The following is a 9,299-nucleotide window of genomic DNA, read 5'->3' as shown; positions in this document are numbered from 1 at the left end:
GTAAGAAAAATCCCTGGAGATCTTGAGTTTGTTGTGAGATGCTGGATGTGGGCCTGAGAGCAAAGTGGAAAGTGTCTGTGGAAAGTGTCTATGGAAAGTGTCTGCCCTCACTGACTTGGTATTCACAGTGATCATTGTACTGCCACATTGTACTTTCACTCCATGAAACAAGAAAATTCTGGTTAGCCTCACAGCCTAGCATGGAGGAACTTCTTGAGGAGAAATAAAAACATTACAGGAATACCATTGTTATCTCCTAGCTGGGTACCATAAGTTCTGGAAATCCACAGCTTATGTTAAAACCCCAGAATTTCTGACACCCCTGACATCCCTCAGTATGGAAAAGAAGTTCCCCCATAGAACTTCTGCTCTGAAGTGATGCAGTGAAGTGCACATGCCATTCTGGAGGAGTGTTTACTGTTCCAGAGTAAATAGGACACGCAATACATCTGTGTGTTGCAGCACTTTCTAGGCAGTCGGAACACCAATACCTTTCAGCAGGTCATAATTTCAAAACTCCTGCTGTCTTTTCTGTCCCCCCTACATGACTGAAGTTTTATAGACCTTGTTTTAATTGTAATCTCGGACATTAAATCCCATTGGTTCTGGTAAGAGCATTGGCCATTAGCTCAGAGAGCTTTTGTTACTCTCCCTTGTTTATGCCTCAATGTATTTATACAGGCCACTTCTAACCCCTAAAATCCTTCGTTGCTGAGCATTTCAAAGTCAACAAGCTGTGTTCAGACATATTGCATTGATGTAGCCCTAAAGACACCAGTGAATAACTGATATGCCTGTGTAGGATAATGTGTTGGACTGCAGCAGGGTGATCTGGGGCCCTGCAAATCACTGTCAGCGCTATTCTGATTCTCAGCAGAGCTGGGTCAGCTGGATGTGGGCTCTCTGTGCTTTGACCCTCAGACCGCCCTTTTGTTTCCTTTTTTGAAGCAGATTCTCTGTCTCTCTGATCATCCAAGCAGCTTTCTCTATATGTCACTTAATACACAGTCATAATAAACATAGGTTGTCTGTGGTTATGCACATTCAGAACATCCAAGTGAAGCTGCCATTAAGCCTCCAATGCAAGCTATTTCTTCTAGCTCCATAAATCACTAAGGAGCTTTAACAGTTTTTTTGTTTAAAACTGGTGAAGCTGAAGATATTTTAGGTGGGGTTTGTTGCTGGGGTTTTTTGTTCAGTTTGTGTTTTTTGCAAAATCATTATTTAACATAAATCTCAGCTTCCTATCCAGCACTTGACTGGGGAAGCCTGGTTTATTTACAGACCATCTGTCATTAGCACATAGCTTTGAGGGTTAGTAGTAGAACTCAGAAGTCTTGTGATTGTGTTTATGGTACTTAATTGGGTGTATTTAATATGCCTAAGAGGAGGGAGCATTTAATGTATTTGATTCAACTATTTCCTGGAGAGAGCTGATTTTCAGCTGGAGGGAGGGAGGGACAGAGACAGACAGACAGCAGAGCTCTCATGAGTAAAAGGTGATAAACAGCCTGCCTGAGGAACAAGAAGGTTGGCAGCTTTAACAGATCAAATGTGTTTTAGTTGTGCTAAATAAACTAAACTGATTCAGAGAGGCTGCAGATATTAAAGATCCTGGATACCCATGAATAAGGATTAAAGCTCTTATTCTTTTCTTTTCTAAACTATTCCAGCCCTTCTGTCACTGGTGTGGTATCAAAGATCTACATCTACCAAAGGACTTACATACCACAGCTCTGAATTCAGTAGCTTCTAGTTCTTAGGAGCTTTGTTGATATCGAGTTGCCCAATTTAGGCAAGTAAGCTTCTTATGCAATACACTGAGCATCAAGCACTTCTGAAAGGGTTTAGCATGTGACAGCACAAGGTAAAACCCAGTGTGAGGGCAGGAAGGCCAAGGGTAGGTGTGAGGCTTTGTGCTCTTTTCTTCTCAGAAGCCAGGTGCCCAACTCCAGATTTGGAGGCAGATACTGTCCTTCATTCAGATTTCACAGGCTTCTTGTCAGTCCATGGGTTACATCTCCAACAGTCAGTTGAAACACTCACTAGATATCTTGGAAACTCTTTTTCAGATGTTCCCATTCTTACTGGAAGAGATCTGTGTCTCCCACTGGAATGGATTAAAAGTTAAAATACTGGGTCATTCTATCTTTGGACATTTCATCCAAAGGTGAAACAGAGAAGACACTGATGACCAATCTCTGCATTTCTAGCTTTACCAAGTAAAAAGTATGAGGTGAAAAACCTAGATGCAGCTCCTTCACTGCCTATTAAGGATATTGGGGCTTTGAACTGGGGTCAAAGCCAGCTGTGCATTTGTACATTTTCATACATATTTATACCTATTACATATTTATGTATTTTTGTATATTTACACACATTACAAAGCCAGCTATGCACTTGATCAGCCAGCTATGGACATTACCTGCCCATGCAGGGTTTGCAGAGAAGACAACTACATGATTTCTATATCTTCCTACCTTGTGTTGTTGATTTCCTCACAGTCTTTGAGATCAGGTTTGTGCCTGTGCAAGGAAAAAATCTGGAGCCCTACAACATCAGTGAATTTGTCAGTGATTTGCAACACCTTAAGGAGCAACTCTCTCGGTTCCAGACCTGGGATAGTGCTACTCAGTGGCTAATTTTGGTGCTTGCAAACTGACACACAAAGAGCTTGTGAATCACCTCTCATTTCATGTTTCCCACTACTAATCCTCTGCGAGGTGTTTGGCAGAAGCAATGGCATGGCAGAAAGGACAACAGCCACCGGGCTTTTTTTAGGCACAGGGATATTTTCTGCCTGTTTCGTGTTACATAGGATACCAAACCTAAACCATGGGAAGAAGGTGGATGGCCACTGAATGAGTTTCCTGTGCCTGATTACCACGCAGGCTGGGAGTTTTCACCCTAGTTTGTTTAGATAGCTGCCTCTGATCATCTCAACTTTCTTATTTATTGGCATGCTGACAGCATGCCAGTGGCAAGACAACTCCCTCCAGGAGTTCCCATCATTTGGATCACAGCTTCTTCCCTCTCCACCTACTGCAGCTATTAGGCACATCCAATATACACCTCGGCATGCATGCACTAAACTGCCTGGGTGAACCCAAGGAGCAGCCAACCCCGAGTACAAAACAGGCTTCCAAATAATAATAATACCCGTGGAGCCTGAAGAGTTGCCTTCCTTGCCCAAAAGGCTTTTTAGGGGTTCTGGGAAGGGAAAGGAATGGCTTTTGAAACCCAGGTTAAATCCTGCAGTGGAGATTTTCATTTTTGAGTGCTTCCACACTTTTGGGCTGCTCAGTTTGGAGCACCTGCAATGGGCCTGAAGCTAAGCTCCCTCTTCAGCTGTTAGATCCCATGGGATGGGGGTGTTCATCACCCAGCCAGACCTCATTTTGCAGTGGCTCTCTGGCTCCTCACCACCGAAGTGTTAATTTAGCCCACAAAAATAGCTAAGCCTGCGGGACCCAGGGGCTGGCTAACGAGAGTTATAGCCCGTGCAGATGCAGGAGTATTCCAGTGCAGGACAGGACTTGTTCTGTACATTAACTCTCCTCAAACCCAGCTGCTAGTAAACGGTAGTGAGGGGGGGATATTTTTCCCTCCTTTCAAAGGGACAGACTATCAGTTAGAGCATCAGGCAGTGCTTTCAGGATGGAGGCACTTTTCCTAGACTTTTCTCCATTTTTCCTCATTACCAGGCAAAGTTCTGGTTGGGGAGGCACTTGTAGGCTTGCCAAGTGCCAGAAGTAACAGGAATAAAAAACTTGGGGGATTTCCCAGCCAATTTTCACATAGTCAAGCATCCCAAAAGTGTGTTTCTGCTTGTGAATCACTATTTAGTACTGGGATGGTTATTTAGACAGCCCAGAGAGTTTAAAGGCTGAGAGAGGTATCCCACTTTTTTACACAAGACTGCCCATGTCACCAACTGGAGCATGAGGAGGAGAGGTGCCTCTGAGAGTCCACTGTGCCCTCCTCTATCCAGGCAGTCAGAAAGCTTCAATTTTCTGTACCTTCCAGGCAGAAAATTGGGAAGCTAAACTGCCTCAAAATAAAAGTATCTAGCCATACACTCATTTTCAGATTACCTACTGGTCTAAGTGGAGTAAGAGCATTTGAGGCAAATAGTATGAAGTGGCCATCACTTGATCTGCTCCCTGAATAAGACAGCTTTGTGAAATGAGGACATAAAAAGAGCTGTATCAGCTATACAGGGATCCATCTAACACATGTAGCTCTTTCTGATAGGGGCCAAGAATTAATACATGCTTGGGGAAAAGTAAAATAGCAAAGTGAGACTTCCTCAGAGCAGTCTCACAACATCTTGAGATTTGCATTGCAGCGTCTTCCGGAGCCAGAGGTAATGTCTTTGTATTTAATAGCTCTTGAAGAATTTTTCTTTCATGAACTTGTCCAGTCCTTTTTGAACCCATGTAAATTTACAGCATCCACAACATCCTGTGGCAAGGAGTTCCACGGCTTAATTATACATTGTATGAAGAATCATTTCCCTTTGTCTGTTTTGAACCTGTCTCCTCCATGTTCCATTTGATGTCCCCTTGCTCTTGTTTTGGAAAAGACAGAGAACAATTGCTCATCATTTCCATGCCTCTTTGATTTCATAGATCTCTGTCATCTACCCCTCATTCACAACCTGGTCCTTAATGAGCAATCTAAGGCTATCACACTGACTCTTGATTGCTTAAAATTGTTCTTTCCACCTAATGTGAATCCACATTGGGCAGAGACAAGTGAAAGGGTGTTTAGAATGAGGAAGAATAAAATGTCTGGGTGGATTTGTAATATCAGCAACCATCACCATTTACAGGGAGCAATCTTTGATCTGTGGGTACTTGGGAAATTCCTCTCAACCATCTGTCTGAGGAATTATGAAGGAGTTCCCTGTCTTGCAAGTATGCTGCAAAAGCAATCAGAGGATAACACCACATCTAAATCTGCTTATCAAAACCACTATCAGGAAGAGATGACAAAAATATACTATATGTTTACCAAAAGATCAGCTCTCTTTGTTAACTTTTGGTTCAAATTATATAGCCAGTAGACACTTAACATGTTATCTCCTTGAGATATCAGCGATATTGTATTACAACATTACAGAGAGCTTTATAGACTAGTGACAAGAAGCTGAGAGTTTCTCAACTGACATATAATTATCTAATGTGCTTGATGTGCCAAAAATTGCTACTCTACATGGGCGAACAGAAAGTGCAGAAAGAGAAACAGAAAATACCTGAAGGATTTGGAGGGAAGGTAGAAAAAACAATCTTTATAGCTGGGGTTCTTTCTCAGAAAGAATATCTCTGTAAAATAATAAATCCTTATTTTTAAAATAATAAATATAATTTTAATCTTTGGAAGTGCTCGCCAACTTATATTAAGTATGAATTAATTGCTAAAGGTCTGACAGATTCACTTCCAGAAAATCAACCTATTCGTTTGCTCTGAGGCTCATAGTCTAGAAGGAATTTCTAACAGCGAAAGCTGAGCCTGTGTCCAGACAATTTCAAGATTTGGGGTCTTTGGGGAAGCACTAGGTAGAGGAGGGAACACATGAAATATTCGGTGTTGGGATGAGTGGTCGGAGCAGTTTAACTCACGCTGGTCTGTTTGCGCGGTCGCGTTTGCAACATCGAATGATTGCGTGCTCCTGCCTGGCTCATGTGATTTGCTCCCAGGTTACCTCAATCTCACTAATTGCTGTCCCGAAGATTTAACAAGATTCCAAGAAACAGTTGGAGGCTTTTCCAGGTGGCTAGAGAAAGGAAGAGGAAGATACATTTCTTTCTTGGTGAGATTAAGAACAGGTATTCAGTAAAAGCAAAGATGGGTAGGTAGATCTTCTTTTTCATGTAAATGACTATAGTTTTTTCACATGCACGTGAAGCCAGTCACTAGTAGAGAAAATATCATATTCCACATAAACCTGCAGGTGGATCCAGGAGGTCAGTGTTTATAGTCCTGCAGCAGACTGACCTTTATCTTAATGCTCGTCAGAAAAGAGTGAACACGAGACCCAGATTTTCAAAGGTGTTCAGACATCTCTCCCTGTTTAATTTGCACACTTGAATACATTCTGAGATCTGTTCACAAATATTATGGATTATTTTAAAAGGAAAACAACACTCAAATTTTTTTTAGGTGAGTTCAAATGATCCGAAATCCAAAACAATGATCCAAACTTTTCACTTTACGGCAAGTCACTGCAGAGGTAAATGTTATTTTGTATGTCTGGAAATGTGTTTGTCTTTCTGTAATTCTGTCCCTATCCAATGAACCTTCCTTCCAATTTTGATACAACTTACTGTCCCTGCTCCTCATTTAACAAAATTTATTAATGTAGTAGACATATACGAGAACCTGACATGTCTCTCATGAGAAAACTGCCCTTTATTCTGTATTGCCCTGTTCTTTCCTTGTCTTTATCCAGAAGGAGGGACTGCTTTTCATTGCCTGCCTTCTGCTTTGATTGCAGCCTTTCTGGAGCAGACCCTTTCTTCTTCTTCCATGTTTCTTTGCTCTTTTAAGCAGCACCCAGTGATCTGAGACCAGTTTTGTTTTTTGACATCCTTAAGTTTTGTACGACTGCTGGACTACGAAGTGTACAAATCCTAAACATTGCACACATACAGACAGTAAATCATAGTAACAATAAGAACACCTGGGTTCTTGGAAATTGCTCATCCTTACTTGTTGTTGGAAAAAAGAAGTTGAACTGTCCAACATCTTAAGATATAAACTTGCTTGTCCATGGATGACTCCTCCCTTTTTGTTTTTATTTATTTTTCTTTCTTTCTTTCTATTGTTTTTTTCCAGGCATGCAAGATTCTGGTAAATTGAATTCAGTGTTTTTTTCTCAGGTTTCTCCAGCTGTTTATCTGTCTTTTAGTCATTTCAGTTAAATCAGGTGTGGGTAAAATGATACATTTCTCCCTTGTAGATAAAAATGAATCAACTTCTTGCTCTGCTTATTAGGCAAGAAAAAAAAAAGAGGGAAAACCAGATTGCATTCTAAACTGCAACTTTTCCCTTAATTACAACTTGAGAATGAAATAAATTCAGCTGCTAGGCAAACAATTATCTTTCTGTGAAATTCTTTATCTTTGTTAGTGTTAATGTGCTTTCTCTGTCAGACCACCTGCTTTTCAGAAGTCCCATAAAAGTATTTCTTAAGGGCCCCGCTCTACCCAGCCTGTAGCTGGGTGAGCTGGAGGGAGCAAGGTAGACCTACTACTTACATGATGCAATTGCCAAGCAGAACTGCAGTTCTTATCCTTCAGGGCCAACATACCTCATAGGAATCACAGAAAGGGTAACTTGGAGCCTTGCTGCATAGTAGGCTGGAAAAGGAGGAACCTGAGACAGCTCTGATTCCTGTTTTGGCAGAGGGTCATCAAGAATTTGGGGTGGTCTACGACTTACATATATCTTTATCCCCCAAAGGCTCACACATGTGATTTGCAATGCCTTCTGGGGTTTAATATGACTGCTGAAAATCAGTTCTATCACTCCAGCATGGAATTTTGGGTAAAAGATGCAGGAAAAGTTGAGCTTTTTGTTGCCTCATGGATGTTTGGACATTGAACAGATTTTCTGTGGCAAAAGGGACAACACAGATGTAGGGAAAATGCTCTATAACCTCTGAAATTTTAATTTGCAGGGTGAGGTGAGAAAAAGGGAGTTCTGACTTCAACAGGCCAGTCTGGTGGAGTCCCCCAGTCCCTCAGAGCAGCTCTGCAAACACGCTCCTTCTTGTTTACTCAGTAATTGCTCTTGCCCTTATTTTCCAGCAGTGAGGAAGGGAAAAGGGAAGGTAATGTGACCTTTGGTATTTTGAAATAACATGATAAGTATGCACATCTTCAAAGGACACGACTGTTGAAGAACAGCTGGAGATGGTGGTGGGAACAACCTCCCCCTGACATTCAGGCCTGGTGGAGGAACAAGAAGAACCTGCAGAGCTCGTGAGAAGCAGTGGGGAAAACTAGGAGTGGCCAGAACAGCCTCATTGTCCCCTTTCATTATATCTGAGATTGACCTTTATTAGTTGCCTCTGGGTATGGAATGGGCTGAGCTGAAGCTCTTCAGAGGAGGTAGAACCCAAGCACCCATGCAAAGCATGGAAAAGGAGGAGGCAGGGTGAACGGGAAAGCCAAAGGGAGATTGCACTGAGTGCTGATGTTATCCCTTGAGGGCCCTGACTAATCACTGTAGGAGCTAAGAACGCTTTTAAGGACTCAGCTTTCCAACATCTGGGTAGAACAGGAAAAGATTATTACTCCTGTTTGTGTGAAACAGGAATGGGGAAGCAGAAGACATCTGAATGCCCCTGAGGATGCTGGTCAGAGAAATTAAATTCTAATTATCCACCAGAATCACTGCTTAATGGAAATTGAGGATTTTTGCAAACACCAGCTTTTCTGGAGGTGGGGGGAAGGGGAAAATGATACAATCTGAAGGAACAAGTTTGATTCTTGGAAAGAGAAAATAATGTTATTTCTCATTGTACACAAAACAATTTTTAAACAGACTACTTGTAAAAGACAAATCTAGAGCAGAGACAGAATAAACAAAAAACTGAAAGCATTTGAATGAAGCCAACCATGAAGGGAAAAAAGGAAAAAATAAGTTTGTGTCCTCTGAGAAGATCTTGTAAAACATTACAAGATGCTGCCTGGCAGAGGCAGTTGGACGAGATGATCCCCAGTGATTCCCCCAGCCCTACAAATTCTGTGATTCTGTGATCACCATGAGCACAGATAAATTCCCTCACCATTGTGAAAGTGTAAAATCTTTGAATATCAAAAATAAGCTGATTTTTATGAGAAGATGACATATGTATGAGGGCTTTGGTCAAAGAAAGGATTCCCAAATAAATCTCTCCTGCTGTAGGCTAAGAAAAGTCTGTGTGAAGCACTGAGAGAATTTTAACTGTAGTCTAGGGTAGTTCTTCGTATGATCCTTTTATTAATATTGATCTCATAGACAGTGCTCCATGAACAGAACCTGAGATTAAGGGCAAGATTACGTCTCATAATTGATTCTGAATTTGTGACTGGGAGCTTCAGATTCAGCAGGAATGTATTCTGGGTTTCACCTCTCCATAGTCCTAAGGAAGGCTGGAGGTTTATTTAGTGAGTCCACCACTTCTTTCTGAAGCACAGAAAAGGAGATGAAAGGAGCCTCAACTCCTTCCAACATGCTCTCCTTCTTCTTCCCTCCACACATTGCTGAGTGCAGCTGGAACAGGGCAAGGCAGATGACTGCCAATGTTT

Source organism: Corvus moneduloides, chromosome 4 (assembly GCF_009650955.1).
Source record: "Corvus moneduloides isolate bCorMon1 chromosome 4, bCorMon1.pri, whole genome shotgun sequence".
Classification (NCBI taxonomy): domain Eukaryota; kingdom Metazoa; phylum Chordata; class Aves; order Passeriformes; family Corvidae; genus Corvus; species Corvus moneduloides.
The sequence above is the reverse complement of the archived record's forward strand: the minus strand, read 5'-3'. Positions refer to the sequence as shown.